Source organism: Pantherophis guttatus, chromosome 3 (assembly GCF_059756535.1).
Source record: "Pantherophis guttatus breed Tessera chromosome 3, ASM5975653v1, whole genome shotgun sequence".
NCBI lineage: Eukaryota > Metazoa > Chordata > Lepidosauria > Squamata > Colubridae > Pantherophis > Pantherophis guttatus.
Window position 1 is genome coordinate 202,594,555 of NC_142065.1, and position 18,762 is coordinate 202,613,316.

The 18,762-nt window shown below is 42.7% G+C and overlaps 1 long non-coding RNA gene across 3 annotated transcripts in view; it reads left to right on the forward strand.

Annotated features, from left to right (window-relative positions):
* LOC117668416 (uncharacterized) overlaps positions 1-18,762 on the forward strand; it is a 176,232-nt gene that overhangs the window by 140,445 nt on the left and 17,025 nt on the right. For all 3 annotated transcript variants that reach the window (XR_004592276.2, XR_004592277.2, XR_015733442.1), the window contains one exon: positions 7,229-7,569. This is a non-coding gene — a long non-coding RNA (uncharacterized LOC117668416). The remainder of the gene's footprint in view (positions 1-7,228; positions 7,570-18,762) is intronic.

An 18,762-nucleotide genomic window follows, 5' to 3' on the forward strand; every position in this document is an offset into this window, starting at 1 on the left:
GGTGAACTTTGAGGCTTTCAGCAATGGACATACTGGCCAAGGAATTGTTGTTAAAGTCCACGGTACTGAAAATTGAAAAATGTGGATATCAGGGATACTCAGAAGCAAACATGGAAAAGGTTTCTCAGATGAAACCAGCATTGGTTTGAACTTAATTCTCTAGCCATAATCTGGACATTTTAATCCATATCCCAGTTCTCCATCACTCAAGTCGTACATAGGTCTGGCTGAAATTACCTAGGAATGTGTAACCTTCAATCCAGAGCCATTCCATTTTATAGAGTAAGAGGTAGTAGTAAAACCCAGTACTAAAACCTACTACAGAACAATTTTGTTAGAGAGAGCCATAAGATGTCAAACCTATTTTTCTTGACTGTACACTGCCTTGAGTCCTACGGGAGAAAGGCGGTATAGAAATATAATAAATAAATAAATAAATAAAAACCTGAAAATACAGAGGAGGCCAGATATACTAGTCCTTGACTTAAGATTGCTATGGAGCCCTGAGTTTTAGTCACAAGTCATTCTGGTTGTTAAACGAGGCACTTCTGTGACCACCTCGCTCAGCGACCGCCATCTGAGCTCTCCCCATTATGGTCATTAAGCAGCCGCATGGGTGTGCCTCAGGGCTGGGGGAGGCAAAATGCTAGCAAAGCCATTTCAGAATGCTGAGACTCAGAGCTTTTAGGGGTTATTTTTCCTCCGGAATCCTTTTTTGTTAGCGTCCTTCTTTCAAAATATTGGCTTTGCTATTGTTTTCAGCAGATTTGAGAGCTGTTCTTTCAGCACAGGGAAAGATTTCTTCTCCCTGCATGGAGGGGAGGGGAAATCCCTCAGCGCTCTGGGGAAATGTCCTTCTAATCCTCTATCCCTTCCTGTTGGAACCTTCCCTGCCGGCTTCCCCAATGGTTTTCTGGGGAAGCCAGCAGAGTACCGTACTTTTCGGAGTATAAGACACATTTTTCCTACCCTAAAAGAGGGTGGAAATGTTAGTGTGTCTTATACACCAAATACAGCCATTTTTGGCCGCCCGAAACCCCACCCTGCGCGTCCCATTTTTTGTAAAAAACAGGGCGCACAGAAGGTTTGGGAGGCCTGCAGAGTGCTCCTGGGGGCTGGGGAGGGCAAAAAACGCAACACGGGGAGGGGGGGTTGGGAGGCCAGAAACGGGCCTGTTTTTTGCAAATTGGGGACTTTTTTTTGCTCTCCTCAGCCCCCAAGACTACTCTGCAGGCCTCCCAAACCCTCTGCGCACCCCATTTTTGTGAAAAACGGGACGCGCAGAGAGTTTGGGAGGCCTGCAGAGTGCTCCCGGGGGCTGGGGAGGGCAAAACTTCTTTTCTTTTTTATCTCTTAGAAATCTTGGTGGGTCCTATAGTCTGAAAAATACGGTAGGTTGCCAATGATATTCAATGATAACAAGGCTCTTGGCAATCACTTGTAATACAAACAGGTTGCCAAATGCCCAAAACATAATGATTGTGACAAGTGGAGGGTCGCATGACATTTTACGACACCCAGAAGTGCTTTATATGGGTCTTTAATGGTCATTAAATGACCAGTCATAATTCAAGGACTATGTACCATTCTTGGAGGAAATTTCCATTTTGTACCATCCCCGGAGAAAAGTTCCATTATCTGTGCTACAACAAAAGAACACTTTTGCTGAGGTAACAATCTGTACCTCAGCATCACCTGTTGAGCCGACTAATGATATTTCTGAGGGGTCCTTGGTGCTCTCTCAGCTTGGTTGTTTAAATTATGGGGTATTTTAAATTCAGCCAAATTATTTAATTTGTTTTTAATCTATTTTAAATTTTTGTATCTCTGTGTTTTATCTTCTGGCTGTTTACCGCCCTGAGTCCTGCGGTATAGAAATTTAATAAAATAAAATAAATAAATAAAATAAATGGAAGGATTTATATTCCTTGCAGACAGCTGGTCATTTACATCCTTTTAGAGCAGAGGTTTTCAAACTTGGCAGCTTTAAGACTTGTGGACTTCGACTCCCAGAATTCCCCAGCCAGCTGGCTGGGGAATTCTGGGAGTCGAAGTCCACAAGTCTTAAAGCTCCCAAGTTTGAAGACCTCTGTTTTAGAGGGTCATTGAATCACTTGGAGGTTTATCTGTGTCCTCAGGGCCACCTGAGTTATGCTTCTGGTTCCTGTAATTGCAATTTTTTTCCCCCTCTGGAAATCCATTCCTACTTCCACTATCCTGTCAGAGCTGAAGAAGCTTCTTGGATGAGAAGCGAAACATCTTCAAAAAAAAAAAAACGCCCAAGAAAATCCAGTTGCCTCCTGAAAAAGCGCCTTTGGGACTGTTTTGCTGAGGTTTCCTGTCCTCAGATCACCTTTCCGATTGTTATTTTTGCCCCTTGGTTAGGTGCTTCATTCTGCTTGGAAGCAACCCAGTAAATTCAAAGTCCAGGTTGCTTCGCTCCACCTTACGGACCTCTGATCCTTCCCGCCCCCCCACATCCTTACACAAACACACACACACACACACACAAACATGTTTAGTTGTATTTGGTATGTATTCGCTTGGCGCAAAACCGTTGCTGGTGTGGATTAGGATGTGGGTTTTCTCTCTCTCTCTCCTCCCCACCGGTGCTTTCTCCGTTGCACTTCTGTTCTTAGCAAAATCAGCAAAGTGTAATTGAAGTCTTGGCTGGCTTATTTGCACAGAGATAGCTCTGAAGAGAGAATTGCCACAAGAAAAAAGCAAATACATTATTCATTGTATCCTTCAATTCCAAATAATTACCATTACTCAGATGCCTGGGTCTACGCTAGCTTATGTTGTCATAAATTTTATGTGCCTCTGAGTTGCTCTAAGACATTTGGCTCTTTTCCTTCTTCTTGGAAGCCCCCGTATGTGTAATCCTTGACATATGACCATAATTACAGAATTACAATTGCAACTCTTTGCAGCAGTTAAACAGGCCACTAGACTCTTTATGACTTTTTTGCAGCAACAGTCGTTAAGTGAATCAATTTTACCCAGTGGGCGGGTTTTTTTTTCTCCAGAAACAGGAATTGAATGTCAGAAAACATAATAGAAATTTTGAAAACTAGAGTCACATAACTGCAGGATGGCCAGTGCCCAAAAGACAGCTGTGATTGCAGGGCATCGTAACTTTGACTTTGGGTCATAAGTAGCTCCTGATGAGTCTGTTGTAAATCCAACCGGTCACTAAGTGATCGGTAGTAGGTGGAGGGCTACCTTTGTTATTCACCTTAAATCACTCAGTGGATTAAGGCATAACCTAGTTTCTACTGAACGTTTCTCTTATTCTAACTTGAGCTCTTTTTAAAAAAAAATAAAAAAAATCCAAAGGTTTCTATTAGCCCTGAATGATAAATGGTCATAAGGCTAATGAAATAAAAGTCTTTTGAAGTACATTTGTTAAATGTGAATCAAGTAGCTAATTTTAAACAGAATGTAATGGACAGAAATGTTTGTGCATTGCAAAGACCAGTGCGTCATTGGAGAAGTAGCATATAAACAAACCGAAAAAAATGTCTTGTAGCATCTTTTCCAATTAACTAGTTTTATTAAAAAGCAGAAGTTTAAACAAGCTTCAGTCTCTGCACTGGAAGTACAGGAAGTCCTCAACTTACGACCAGAACTGAGCGCCAAAATTTACATTGCTAAGTGAGAAACTTGTTAAGTGAATTATGTCCCATTTTAGGATGATTCTTGCCACAGTTATTAAGTGGATCACTGCAATCGTTAAGTTAGTAACATGGTTGTTAAGTGAATCTGGTTTCCTCATTGATTTTGCTTGTCAGGAGGTCGCAAAAGGGGATCACATGACCCCGGGACATTGCAACTGTCATAAATGTGAATCAGTGGTCAAGCATCCGAATGTATAAATCACGTGACCATGGAGATGCTGCAATGGTCATAAGTGTGAAAAACAATCATGTCACTTTCTCCCACAATGTCGTAACTTTGAACGGTCACTAAATGAATTGTAAGTCAAGGACCACCTGTATGCAAACGAGAGAGCAGTTTCTTCCTTTTTTTTTGCAAAAAGTTTTTTTTTTTTCAAACATACAAATTACATCTTTTCGGAACAGAGCTTTGATCCGGTCATCAATTTTTTAATTTTTTTTCATCTTTAACAAAATTTTATATATTCTATTTTGCCATAACACTTATTTCTTAATCTTAAATCACATATTTCAACTAATACCATCTTAGAAAAAGTTTACTCATATTTACTTAATCAATATAATTACCCTTCTATTAACCCACCTTAAATCTTAATCTAATTAATACCTCATAATACATTTCACAATTCTTACCCTAAATCCTCACTATTAACAATACAGTTCAAACATGTTTATATTCCAAAATTATTTCCGTTTCTAAAACTTCCTTACATTTATTTATTACTTCATGTAATGCTCATGAAATCTTTATTCCATTATTACTTTATCAAATTTAAATCTTATCACTAATCTTAAAAATATAGCAATTTAACTATATTTTACAAAGTTTCTTTTTTTCCCCCTCATCATAAACGTACTCTCGCTGTAGAACTCCCTTTTCATAAATAGGTTACTTCGCCACCAAAGTTTTCGTCTTTTAGCTGGCCAGCTTTTTCTCTCCTTCAAATGAAAGCCTGGTTTAAAACATCATTTAATCTTTAATCATAATCACCCCGCTCTGGGTGCATTGGGTGCATTGAAGTGATCGAGAGACTGATGATGATAATAAACTGCCTGCACTCAGGCGTGGATGCCAAGGATCAGCATATCTACCCTGCTTTGCCTTCCACACACCTATAAACTTGACTGTGTTATGTAAACAGTCCTTGAATTTAAAAGATTCGTAGGATAAAGTGCAAATTCCCCAACACGTGGTTACACATAACACATACAAACATCCTTCCCAGTTGTCTTACTTGCTTTTGTTTTTTCACTCCATCACTGCGATAACTGGAATCGAAGTAGCCTGCTAGCCCCCTTTCCAACTAATTATTTTTATACTGCACAGGAGTTTGGATGCATACTGTCTAGACCAGGATTTGTCAACCTTGGCAACTTTATGAAAAAGCAAATGCGATCCTAAGTTGCATTAACACAGGGATACAATCAAGATCAAGGGAGGTACTAATACCTCTCCATAAAGCCTTAGTAAGAAAGACCACACCTAGAGTACTGCATCCAGTTTTGGTCACCGCACTATAAAAAAAGATGTTGAGACTCTAGAAAAAGTGCAGAGAAGAGCAACCAGGATGATTAGGAGACTGGAGACTAAAACATAGGATGAACGGTTACAGGAACTGGGCATGGCTAGTCTAGTGAAGAGAAGGACCAGGGGAGACATGATAGCAGTGTTCTAATATTTGAGGGGCTGCCACAGAGAGGAGCGGGGTCAAGCTATGTTCCAAGGCACCCGAAGGCCAGGCAAGGAATAATGGATGGAAACTGATCAAGGAGAGATTCAACCTTGAAATAAGGAGAAATTTTCTGACAGTGAGAACAATCAACCCATGGAACAGAAGTTGCCTTCGGAAGTTGTGGGAGCTTCATCAACTTTCAAGACGAGACTGGACAGCCATTTGTCAGAAATGGTGTAGGACCTCCTGTTTGAGCGGGGGGGGGGGGGGGTTGGACTAGATGACCTACAAGGTCCCTTCCAACTCTATTAATCTGTTAAAGATCTCTAGATTTAAAATTCCTAGAATTTGCTGGGAACTGAGGTCCACTCAACTTCAAGTTATCAAGGTTGAGAAACACTGGCTTAAAGTGGATATAGATTGAAATAGGGCCTTTAAATTTAAATGTATCTTACAATACCAGGAGCCCTGGTGGCACAGTGGTTAGAATGCAATATTGCAGGCAAACTCTGCTCACTGCCAGCAGTTCGATCCTGACCGGCTCAAGGTTGACTCAGCCTTCCATCCTTCCGAGGTTGGTAAACTGAGGACCCAGGTTGTTGGAGGCAATATGCTGACATTTGTAAACCACTCAGACAGGGCTGTTTACAAATAGTGCTGTACAGCACTATGAAGCGGTATATAAGTCTTAAGTGCTATTACTATTGCTATCAATCTAGCCACTTCTATTCATTCAGTGAAGTGAGCTGTAGCTCCCACAGGCTTGTGCCTTTTAATAAAATGGTTTAGCTGGAAAAGGTGCTACCAAACCTACGATTTTGAAACCATAAAGTAACTGGCTCTACTTCTACAGGTAGTTCTCGACTGAACAGCCATAATTGGTACCAGAATTTCCATTGCTAAGCAAGATGGTCGTTAAGTGAGTCGCACCCGGCCTTTTTTTGCCACAGTTGTTAAATACATCATTGCAGTTGTTCAGTGAATCAGGCTGTTAAGCAGATCCAGCTTCCCCCATTCACTTTGCTTGTCAGGAGCTGGCTGGAAACAGAACACATAAACTTAGCTGCCAATAGAAAGATATAAAAATGAATTTCCTTACAGTGAAGATGTAGAAGATTGTTATTGACTTGGTTTACACTGGACCCTGTTGATTTTCTAATTTTCTAATTTCTAGTTTTCTAAGGGTGCCATCGGTCAAACAATGTTGACTGGCGGCCCCCAGGGGGAGAGCCTTCTCTGTGGGGGCACCCGCCCTCTGGAACGAGCTACCCCCAGGGATACGACTGATCCCGGACCTCTGTACTTTCTGCCGGGCCCTGAAGACTTTTCTATTTTCAGCAAGCCGGGCTGGCTTAAAATTTTTAACTGGTTAATTTTATGGGTAAGGGGTTTTAAATTGGGGAAGCCAAATTGATTTAATTATGTTTTAAATTATTTTAATTTTCATACTGTATGTATTTTAATCTTGGCTGTTCACCGCCCTGAGTCCTTCGGGAAAAGGGCAGTATAAAAATTAATTAATTAATTAATTAATTAATTAATTAATTAATTAATTAATTAAATAAATAAATAAATAAATAAATAAATAAATAAATAAGTCTTATTTCTCACCTTTTCTCTAAAACGAGTGTCCAACTTTGGCAACTTCTAAGACTTGTGGATTTCAACTCCCAGAATTCATAGCTGGCTGGGGAATTCTGGGAGTTGTCCACAGGCCTTACAGTTACAAGGTTGGACACCCCTGCTGTAAAACAACATCTTTTAAAGATGAAAACTGCTAATTTCTCATTAGCGAGGGTGATGATTTCTTAAAATAAACTCATGTTAGATGCTGTGATTTGTGTTTGTCAGCTCTTCTCTTCTCTCTTCCCCCAGACATCTAAGAAGAGCAAACTCGTGAGGCTATCTTTTGGATAGTATTCCTAGAATACATTTGGGTTTTTTTAAAAAAAAAAACTGAAAATGAGAAGAACTTTGAATGGATGGTTGTGTCGGCCTTTTCAAAACGATCCTTCATAAGGATGGAGTGGACCAGCAACCATAATACCTTTGGAGAAAAACAAGAAGCCGAAGGAAGAAAGAAAGGATTTGATTCTGAAGCCAAGGAAAATGGAAATGAGCCACAGAGTGATTGACATAAAAAGGAGAAGCAAAATGTAGCACCTGCAAATTGTGATGCAAATGTTTTGGAGGAGAGCAGAAAATAGGAACACAAGGTAACTAATTCAAGCTCTTCTTTGTTGATCACTCATCCTTGTTTATCGCTTCATTAGCTTTACCTGAGGGAGATTCAGAGGTATCTCTTAAGGAGATCATCTCTGCTCCTCTAAGGAGCTAAAAAGCAGCAAGGAGGTCATTCTCAGAATGACTTTTGGAAGGGAGATTAGCATGATAATGTAACTGGACCAGTTTCCTGCTGTGACGGAATTCACACAGTTCACTAAACCCACATTAAGGAAAGAAAGCTGCTTTTGTAAAATCTGCAGTGCCCAAACCACCAATGTGATCAGCTAAGGCAGGGGTCGGCAACCCACAGCTCTGGAACCGCATGTGGCTCTTTCATCCCTCTGCTGTGGCTCCCTGTCGCCGCCACAATTTTGAGAGGGGCTTCCAGTTGGGGGGAAAAGCCGGGCGCGCCTGGAGGAGACTCTATGGCAAGGGACAAGTTTTCTGGTTGGCTCCACAATTGATAGGGCTTTCAGTTAAGACAGGTAGAGGAAAAAGGACGCCGTGCTAGGAGGAGACACTATGGTGGGGGATCCGGACTTCCGGTTGGCTCCAGAATTGAACCGGGGGAGGTGGTCTTCTGGTTAGGACCTTTGTGGCTCTTTTGAGTGTTTTAAGTTGCCGACCCCAGGGCTAAGGCAAGTGTCGATTTGCCCAAAATACAAAGGGGATGGCTGGGTTCCCACCATATATGGTGAAAGGCAATTTAGTCAACCCCTTTTTAGCCTAACCTGCGCTTCCTTAGCTGTAGGTATCCAGCTGCACCAAAGGTGCTTTTTTGCAAATGGGAACTGGGCTTTCTGAGTGGGTTTTTTTTTTTTTTTTTTTTTTTTTTGGGAAAACATTTTACTTCCAATGAAGAAGCTTCTTGGATGAGAAGCAAGATGTTTTCTTTTTTTTTTTTTTATTGAAAAGTTTTATAAGAAATTCAAACAATTTTCTCCCCCCCCAACCTTTCCCCTTCCCCACATAAATTGTACATTTTCTTATACATAAGAAATCCTACATATACATGTTTCCCTTAAAGAAAGCATTAAAATAAGACATTTTAATTACATTCGGAGTTGCTCTTCTTCTCTTTCTTCCCTCATTCCACAACAAACCTTCTTCTTCTCCTCCTTTCTTTCCCTTCCCTCCCTCCTCTTCTCTCCTACTTTCTGCTACCTCTTCTCCCACCTCATCCTACTTCCTTTCCCTTTCCCCCACTTCTCTCTTCTTTTCCCCCTTCTTGCCTTCACTCCTACCCCTATCCCCTTCCCTTCCTCCTCTCCTTTCTTCCATTCCTCACCCTCCCTCTCCTCCTCCTACCCCCTCCTCCTCTCTCCTTTCTAACTTCTTAGAAGCAAGATGTTTTCAAAGGAAAAAAATAACAACAACAAGAAAGTACATTTTGAAAAAAAAAGCCCGTTTGGGACAAACTCTGATCTTGGATGATTGAGAACCTCTATAGACCTGAATCCTCCTGCAGTTTTTATCCTTATCCATTAGTGCTGCAGTTGTCAAAAAAGCCAACCCAGTTCTAGGCTCCATTAACAGAGGGATAGAATCAAGATCGCGTGAAGTGTTAGTACCGCTTTATAATGCAATGGTAAGGCCACACTTGGAATACTGCATCCAGTTTTGGTTGCCACGATGTAAAACAGATGTTGAGACTCTAGAAAGAGTGCAGGGAAGAGCAACAAAGATGATTAGGGGGCTGGAGGCTGACACATATCAAGAACAGTTGCAGGAATTGGGTATGTCTAGTTTAATGAGAAGAAGGACTAAGGGTGACATGATAGCAGTGTTCCAATATTTGAGGGGCTGCCACAAAGAAGAAGCCTTGATGGTACAGTGGTCTAAGCACCCTGTTATTAACACAGCTGCCTGCAATTACTGCTGGTTCGAATCTCTCCAAGGCTCAAGGTTGACTCAGCCTTCCATCCTTTCTAAGGTAGGTGAAATGAGGACCCAGTTTGTGGGGGCAATAAGCTGACTTTGTATAAAATATACAAAAGTATGAAAGCTATTGCTTAACGCATTGTAAACTGCCCTGAGTCTCCGGAGAAGGGCGGCATATAAATCAAATTAAAAAAAAAAAAAAAAGAATCCTGTCAACCTATTCTCCAAAGCACCTGAAGGTAGAACAAGAAGCAATGGGTGGAAACTAATTAAGGAAAGAACCTAGAACTAAGGTGAAATTTCCCGATGGGTAGAACAATCAATCTTGACTCCAGAAGTTGTGGATGCTCCCAACACTGGAGGTTTTTAAGAAGAGATTGGACAACCAGTTGTCTGAAATGATAAAGGGTCTCATGCTTGAGCAAGGGGTTGGACTAGAAGACCTCCAAGGTCCCCTCCAACTCTTGTTATTCTGGCTTTCCAATAGAGACATGCCTACTGATTACATTCAGAACCTCACTAGGTTCTTGGAAATCTTTCAGGCATGGAAGGTTTTGCCAAACGTGGCACAGGTCAAGCTGAAACAAAATGGAATTAAAGGCCTTGGAAAAAAGCACGGATGTCGGATAGAAGCAGCCAGAGTTTTCTTAGTCCAGGTTGCCATCGCAATGACGGTGTTCTGTTAACGTTTAAGATCAGGTTGCCAGCTCTGCACAGTCACGTTGCAATAAAAAGACAAACCACCCTCTCCCCTTTCTGCTTAAACCTGAGTTACCCCGTTCAAAGGTTAATCAGTCCACTTGTTGTCCATCAAGCAACTTGTCACAGCTGATGCTAGCAAATGGTTTGGTGGTGAAGCCATTACTCCATTAATAGGTTTCTGGGAATGCCTGAAACGTGTGTTCAGACATAAGCAAAGCTGCATGGAGGACAGAGGAGAAGGGTATCAGGAGCCCTCCGTTTGGGAGAGAGGAAACAATTTCACCTACACCCCAATTCTTCGGTGTTGAGGTGTATCAGCCTTGTTCTCGAACGTTCAGGTGGAAAATACAGGTTGTTTTCAATGACCCTGGTTTAATGACCATTTGAAACAGCCCTGGAAAAAAGTGACTTATGACCGGTTTTCACACTTTCATGGCCGTTGTAGCATCCCCATGGTCACGTGACCAAAATTCGGATGCTTGGCAGCTGTCCTGCATTTCTGACACTTGCAAATGTTCCAGGGTCCCAAATGTCCCATAAGAGCCTTGGTAGTACAGTGGTCTAAGGCACCCTGTTATTAAGATCAGCTGCCTGCAATTACTGCAGGTTCGAATCTCGCCAAGGCTCAAGGTTGACTCAGCCTTCCATCCTTTCTAAGGTAGGTAAATTGAGGACCCAGTTTGTGGGGGCAATAAGCTGACTTTGTATAAATATACAAAAGAATGAAGGCTATTGCTTAGCGCATTGTAAGCCGCACTGAGTCTCCGGAGAAGGGCGGCATATAAATCAATTTTTTTTTTTAAAAAAAAGGGGGGGTCATGTGATCACTTTTTGCGACTTTCTGACTAGCAAAGTCAACTGTGTTACTAATTTGACAACGGCATAATTCACTTAAGAAGTGTGGCCAAAAAAAAATCGTAAAATGGGGCAAAACTTACTGTCATCTGCATAGGAGAAATTTTAGATGGCATTCTGCCTGGGCCACAGCTGTAGAATGGCTGTTTACTGTATTTTTCGGAATATAAGTCACACCGGAGTATAAGACGCAGCAAGATTTTGAAGAGGCAAACAAGAAAAAATATATATTTTTACCCTCCCCTGGCCCCAGGAGCACTCTGCAGGCCTCCCAAACCCTCTGCACGTCATGTTTTTGTGAAAAAAGGGCCTGTTTTGGATGTGCGGGGCGGGGTTTCGGGAGGCCAAAAATGGCTGTATTCAGTGTATAAGACACACCAACATTTCCACCCTCTTTTTGGGGGGGAGGGGAGTGCGTCTTATACTCCGAAAAGTACAGTAGTTTGCATACAGATTTTCTAATTGTGCTGCTGTCATTCATAATGTGACCTTAGAGGGCTGAATGCCTTTGAATTTTGTATCCTAGTCCTTTTTGGATGTGGTACTTTTGGATGTGATAATTCTTGACTTACAACATTTCATTTAGTGACTGTTAAAAAAAATTGCTTAATGGGGGAAAGGGGAAGTTTTTCACACTTATGACCGTTGCAGCATCCCCAGTGTCATGTGATCAAAATTCAGATGCTTGCTAACTGACTCAGCGGTGAAATGCTCCCAGTTCGGACCGGATCACCCAATCCAGTAGCGATGGCGGCGGGTGGTTCGAAGAACCGGTAGCAAAAATCCCTTTCCCCCCCCCGTGCCCAGCTGAGCCGCACGATCATCAGAGGCTTTTTTTTTTACTTTTAAAAGCATTTTTTCTACCACCTCTTCTGACGAAAAAATGCTTTTAAAAGTAAAAAAAAAAAAGCCTCTGATGATCGCGCGGCTCAGCTGGGATCGTCAGAGGCTTTTCAAAGCATTTTTTTCTGCAACCTCTTGGCCGAAGAGGTGGTAAAAAAAATGCTTTGAAAAGTCTCTGATGATCAGGGTGGATAAAAATCAATGATTTTTTTTAAAAAAATCAAAAAAAATCAGATTGTTTTGATTTAAATTGGATTTTTTTAAATTTAAATTGGATTTTTTTGATTTTTATTAAATTTATTTTAATAAAAAACTTTTGGGGTAAAAATCTATCGTAAGATAGGTTTCTATTTAAGATACATAAATAATTTAGTTTATTCATCATGAAATGGAGCTTAGTTATGTAGCATGAGGCTGTATATTCTGCAACACTGGGACTATCGGTGAGTCAACAGCGGGTCAAAGGAGTAGCAGAGATGACAGTTGCTCTTTAAAAATTATGATTTAAATCGAGTTGATTTAAATCAAGCCTTTTTACTAGTGATTTAAATCACGATTTAAATTGTGATTTAAATTAACTCGATTTAAATCAAATCCACCCTGCTGATGATCCCAGCTGAAGTTGTCTGATCAACAGAGAGGTCTTTTTTAAAAAGCCTCTCTGATGATCCCAGCTGAGTTGCCTGATCGGCAGAGGCTTTTCAAAGCAGTAGAAAAAATGCTTTGAAAAGTTTTTTTTAAAAAAAGTTGGCCACGCCCACCCAGTCACATTACCCCACCACCACCAAGCCACGCCCACAGAACCGGTAGTAACAAATTTTACATTTCACCCCTGAACTGACTCATATTTATGATGGTTGCAGCGTCCTGGAATAACATGATCCCCTTATGTGAGCTTTTGACAAGCAAAGTCGATGGGGAAGCCGGATTCACTTAGCAACGGCATTACTAACAGAACGACTGCAGGGATTCACTTAGCAACTCTGGCAAGAAAGGTGGTAAAATGGAGCAAAACTCACTTAGAACAGCTGTCTCTTTTAGCGACAGAAATTTGGGGCGCAGTGGCGGCCGTAGGTTGAGGACTACTTGCATCCAGCATGCACCATCTCACAGGGATATTAATACTCCTTGGCGTTGCCATTAGAGTGTGTGTTTTGAAGTCCTAACTAATGTTCTATATTTGGACTGAATCCTGGGAATGAAATAGTGGGTGGTTGGAAGCCCCGAATTCCAATCCTGATCACAGGGAAGGGAGCCTGTTAAAAGACCCTCGCTTCAACTATCCTGAATATCCAAAGATGAATTTTAAGTGCTCGTTGAACCTATCTGGAAGATCTTAAGTTGCTATTTTCCTTTTTAACGGGATACCGAATCAGCTCTGTTGGCTTTTTTCCCAGCTGCTTAAATTCGAGCAGTCCTTGGGCTTAAGTGTGAAAGGTGCGGACACAGTCTGTGTGTCCAGTGCTCTCCAAGAAACAGCGTGCGATTTGGCACGCTTCTCGTCCATCAAATCACCTAATTATTTTCAGCGCAGGCAAAAGCCTCCGACTCGGTTCATTCCTTTGCTCTCCTTTCCTTACAGGTACCTTCAACCATCTGTCTGAGCCTGATAGAGATACTTGTCTGATGGGGCTAAAATTACCCTGTGAGGGATGACATTTCTCAGCCCGGCCTTTGCTGAATCAGAAAGAGCCGAGGGTAGATGGGAAAAAGGGGGCTCGTGCCAAGTTTCCAGGGGGGTGGGGAGGTGGACTCATGGAGAGCCTTGGGAATGACATTGATAGCCATAGCATTGATTGATTGGTTCGATTTATATGCCGCCCTTCTCCGAAGACTCAGGGCGGCTTACAATGCGTTAAGCAATAGCCTTCATACTTTTGTATATACCTGCTTAGTAGGAATTTGCCCCCCCCAAACGGTGTTCTTTTATATACAAAGTCAGCTTATTGCCCCCACAATCCGGGTCCTCATTTTACCTACCTTCGAAAGGATGGAAGGCTGAGTCAACCTTGAGCCTGGTGAGATTTAAACTCGCAATAATTGCAGGCAGCTGGCAGCTAAGTGCTACTTAACAGCACTTTAGTCCGCTGCACCACCAAGGCTCTTTTAGACTTACATACCGCTTCGTAGCGCTTTACAGCCCTTTCTAAACAGTTTGCAGAGTCGGCAACAATCTGGGCACCCATTTTACCGACCTCGGAAGGATGGAAGGCTGAGTCGACCTTGAGCCAGTGAAAATCGAACTGCTGGCAGTCGGAAGAATTAGCCTGCAGTACTGCATTCTGACCACTGCGCCACCACGGCTCTTAATCAACTACCTGATTGCTGCTTTATCTGTGTCCTCAGGGTCACCCGAGTAGTGCAAGTGGGTGTGGAGCTTTCTTGGCTGCAGGATGTTTTTCTGTCCCTTCACTGCAGGCTGTTGGGGATGAGTCTGTGCTGTCTGCATCTCAAACTGAAGTGCAAATGGTTCCTGTGATCTGCAGTTTTTATGGAAATCTGTTCCTGCATCCGTTCAACTTTTCAGGTAACCCTGAGGACACAGATAAACCTCCAAGTAGCCTCAATGACTCTCTCAAAATAATGCAAATGACCAGCTGTCTGCAAGGGAGTATAAATCCTTCCATTCCCCACTATCCTGTCAGAGCTGAAGAAGCTTCTTGGATGAGAAGCGAAACGTCTTCAAAAGAAAAAATAAGGAAGTCCGGTTGCCTCCTGAAAAAGCACCTTTGGGACAACCATAATCTGGATGACTGAGAATCTCCATATACAATGTTGCATTGTGTCGTTAAAAGGTAAAGGTTCCCCTCGCACATATGTGCTAGTCGTTTCTGACTCTAGGGGGCGGTGCTCATCTCCGTTTCAAAGCCGAAGAACCAGCGCTGTCCGAAGACGTCTCCCTGGTCATGTGGCCGGCATGACTAAACGCCAAAGGCTCACAGAACGCTGTTACCTTCCCACCAAAGGTGGTCCCTATTTTTCTACTTGCATTTTTTACCTGCTTTCGAACTGCTAGGTTGGCAGAAGCTGGGACAAGTAACGGGAGCTCACCCCATTACGCGGCACTAGGGATTCGAACCACTGAACTGCCAACCTTTCGATCGACAAGCTCAGCATCTTAGCCACTGAGCCACCGCATCCATGGCACATGCTTATTTACGTTTGGTTTCTAATTTCTGATTGATCTCAGGTAGGCCGGACAATCATAGCCGTACTAATTGTCACAATTACAGTAACAGTATCAGAGTTGGAAGGGACCTTGGAGGTCATCTAGTCCAACCCCCTGCTCACGCAGGAGACCTGTACTAGGGAGTCGACCTTTCTGATTGACAAGCTCAGTGTCTTAGCCACTGAGCCATCTAGTCAGCCAAAGGGTTTGGATGTGACTCGTGGGGGTGGGGGGGGACATAAAATGCCCAGATTTGTCGTATTTCCATCATTAGGAAAGGGAATCTCAATGAGACTTTTTGTGCTGGTTAATGGAAGGAGGAAACATGGAGTTTTCCTTGCTTTTCCCTTCTTCTCCCACAATCTCTCCCCACTCTTGTTATCTCTCCCCCTCCCTTGTTTTTTTTTTTCTGAAAACAAATTAAACCCTAGCAAGCAGTTTATTCTAGTACCTTGGATTTCCTAACCGGATCTCAGATGACTGAATGTGTTTAATAAAAATGATAGTGTGTGAATGAGTCAGATTTTCTTTTTTCTTTTTTAAAATCTTTCCCTCACACTATGTAGATGCAGAAGAGTTGGGGAAATGGGTTCTCAGGTGTGTACGAAGAAGGAATTACCAACCCTCTTTCCTGTGGGTGTATGCAAAAATTCAACCCGTTGGGGAAAATAACAGCAGCTAACCTTTCCGTACCACCTGAAACTCGCAGGAAAGCCCAAGTCTTCAGCTTCCACTGCGGACGACCCAATTTTTTTTTTTTAAAAAAAATTGAATTTATAATTTTGCAAAACAAAACTTGTTTCTTGTTTCCAGGGCTGTCGAGAAGGACCCATACGCAACATTCTTGGTCTTTTTAAACAACCTTCCTCTAGCTGGCGTCCCTGGGTTGTTTGGCGCTACCATCCCCATCATTATTACTCAGTGGGGAAGAAAGGAAGGGTGCTCCATAGCACATTTTTAAGGCCCAGTTCCCTTTATCTTCTGATGAGATGGACTTAGAAAGGTGAGGGGATGTGTCTCATTAACCTGGAGCCTGGAATAATGCCTCCATTAACCTGGAACCAGCAACCTGGAATTGAGGAGAAACTTCCTAACAGTGAGGACAATTAACCAATAGAACAGAAGTTGCCTTCAGATGTTGTGGGTGCTTCATCACTGGAGGTTTTTAAGAAGAGGCTGGACAGCCACTTGTCTGAAATGGTATAGGACAGTGATGGCGAACCAATAGTATGCGTGCCATAGGTGGCACGCAGAGCCATATCGGTGGGCACGCGAGCTCACCTCTGGCGTGCATGCGCGCGCTGGCCAGCTGATTTTCGGGCCTTTTGGGCCCACCGGAAGTCAGGAAAAAGGCTATTTCTGACCTCCGGAAGGCCTCCGAGAGGAGGTGGGGAAGGCCATTTTTGCCCTCCCCAGCCTCCTAGAAAGTCTCTGGAGCCTGGGGAGAGTGAAAAATGGGCCTTCCAGTGGGACTGGAAGTTGGCAAATGGGCCTTTTCCGGCCTCCAGAGTGCCTTCAGTGGGATGGGGAAGGCCGTTTTCACCCTCCCCAGCCTCCTAGAAGGGCTCTGGAGCCTGAGGAGAGCGAAAAACGGTCCTACCTTGCCATCACATGCCAAAAGTGGGGGAAGCATAGGGGGGGTGTTGCGCACGCATGCGCGGGGGTGGGTGGATCGCATAGAATTGTGGGAGTGGGCACACGCACGAGCGACCCTCCCGCACTCCCCCCCCACACTTTTGGCACACGATGGCAAAAAGGTTAGCCATCACTGGTATAGGATCTATTGCTTGAGCAGGGGGCTGGACTAGAGGACCTCAAAGGTCCCTTCCAGCTCTATTCTGATTTTGATGAGGAGGGAAAACTGGTTTGGATTCAGGCAGTGCCAGATTAATTTTGTGCAGCAGCAGCCAAAAAAGCCAGTGCAATCTTAGGCCGCATTAATAGAGGGAGAGAATCAAGATCGCATGAAGTTCTAGCACTGCTTTACAAAGTCTTGATAAGACCACATTTGGAATACTGCATGTAGTATTTGGGTCACCACAATATAAAAAACATGTTGAGACTCTGGAAGGAGTGCAGAGAAGAGCAACAAGAATGATTAGGGGGAGCTAAAACATACGAAGAACAGTTGCTGGAATTGGGTATATCTAGTTTAATGAAAGCAAGAACTCACCTAACATTTTATTCCATTTGTTCATTTATTAAAATGTTTAAACCACCCAGTATCCAAAGCTGTCTGAATGGGTTATAATAAAACAGCAAATAGTGGGACGACACCTGTCAAGGATAGGATATCACCTAGAAGCCTGACATAATACATTTTCCTCAGAACAAACAGCCAGATTGTTTAAGCCTGAGGAAGTAATCAAGCATGCCATTCTAGCAGTGTTCCAATATTTATGGGGTTCCTACAAAGAAGGAGGAGGTCAACCTATTTTCCAAAGCACCACAAGGCAAGACAAGAAACTAACCAAGGAGAGAAGCAACCTAGAACTAATAAGAAATTTCCTAACGAACCAAGGCGAACAAGCAACCAATGGAATAGCTTGCCTTCAGAAGTACTCCATCATTAGAGGTTTCCAAGAGAAAACTGGACAACCATTTGTCTAAAATAGTATAAGGTCTCCTCCTCGAGCAGGGGGTTGGTCTAGAAGACCTCCAAGTTCCCTTCCAACTCTGTTAGTGTTCTATATTCCCCCGTGGGACAGACTAGCAAGAGAAGAACAGACGATGCTCCAAATTTGAAGAGTTTTTGTTCGTTGGTTTTAGCAAATAAAAGTCACATAGCACGGAGCTCTAGAGGCATATAGCTTTACGTGTACATCTCCTATTCTGGATTTCCTGCCCCCTGCAAAATAAAATAAAATAAAATAAATATGACAGGCACCGTAAATCTAACTATACTTTATTTCTGAATCTTGGAGTCCTGCCTTTCATAGGCATCTGCTTTTCTTGATACGTACTTCCTCTCTGCCCTTCCCTTTCTCTCCCTCCCTCAACACACACACACACACACACACACACACACACACACACTCACTCACTCACTCACTCACTCACAAACGCACTTCATTTTCTTAGAAATAAGATAAACATAATTCATAGCTGGTTTTTAACTCTGCGAATTGAACTGTTACCGCATCAGTATTTCCATTGTACCTTGGGTTTGTGTTTCCTTGATTGACAGCTGGGGTTCTTTTTAAATCATTTGCATATGTTCTCTTAAGTGAACTGAGGACGAGAATGGCTTTCAGAAGGGAAGTAAGCTCAACCAAGGAAGTACTGCCAAGTAGGTAGCCTTCCCTACAGCCTCCTACAGATAACCTGAATTACACTGCCCATCATCCTAAGATATTATGGCCAGAACGGCTTTTCAGGAAAGGCTGTTTTTTCCCTAACCTTGATTCTCTTGATCTTGACAGACTTTGAGTACAGGTAGTCCTCGACTTACGATCATAATTGAGCCCAAAATTTCTGCTGTTTAAGTGAGTTTTGCCCCATTTTTACGACCTCACGGTTGTTAAGTGAATCACTGCAGTTGATAAGTTAGTAACCCGGTTGTTAAGTGAATCTGGCTTCCCCATGGACTTTTGCTTGTCAAAAGGTTGCAAAGGGGGATCCTATGACCTTGGGACACAGCAACGGTCATAAGTATGAAGCAGTTCTCCAGTGTACTGGAAGGCTAATCCAATCGTGTGGGTTGTAGACTTCTCTTCCGCTTTGGAGACTGAGT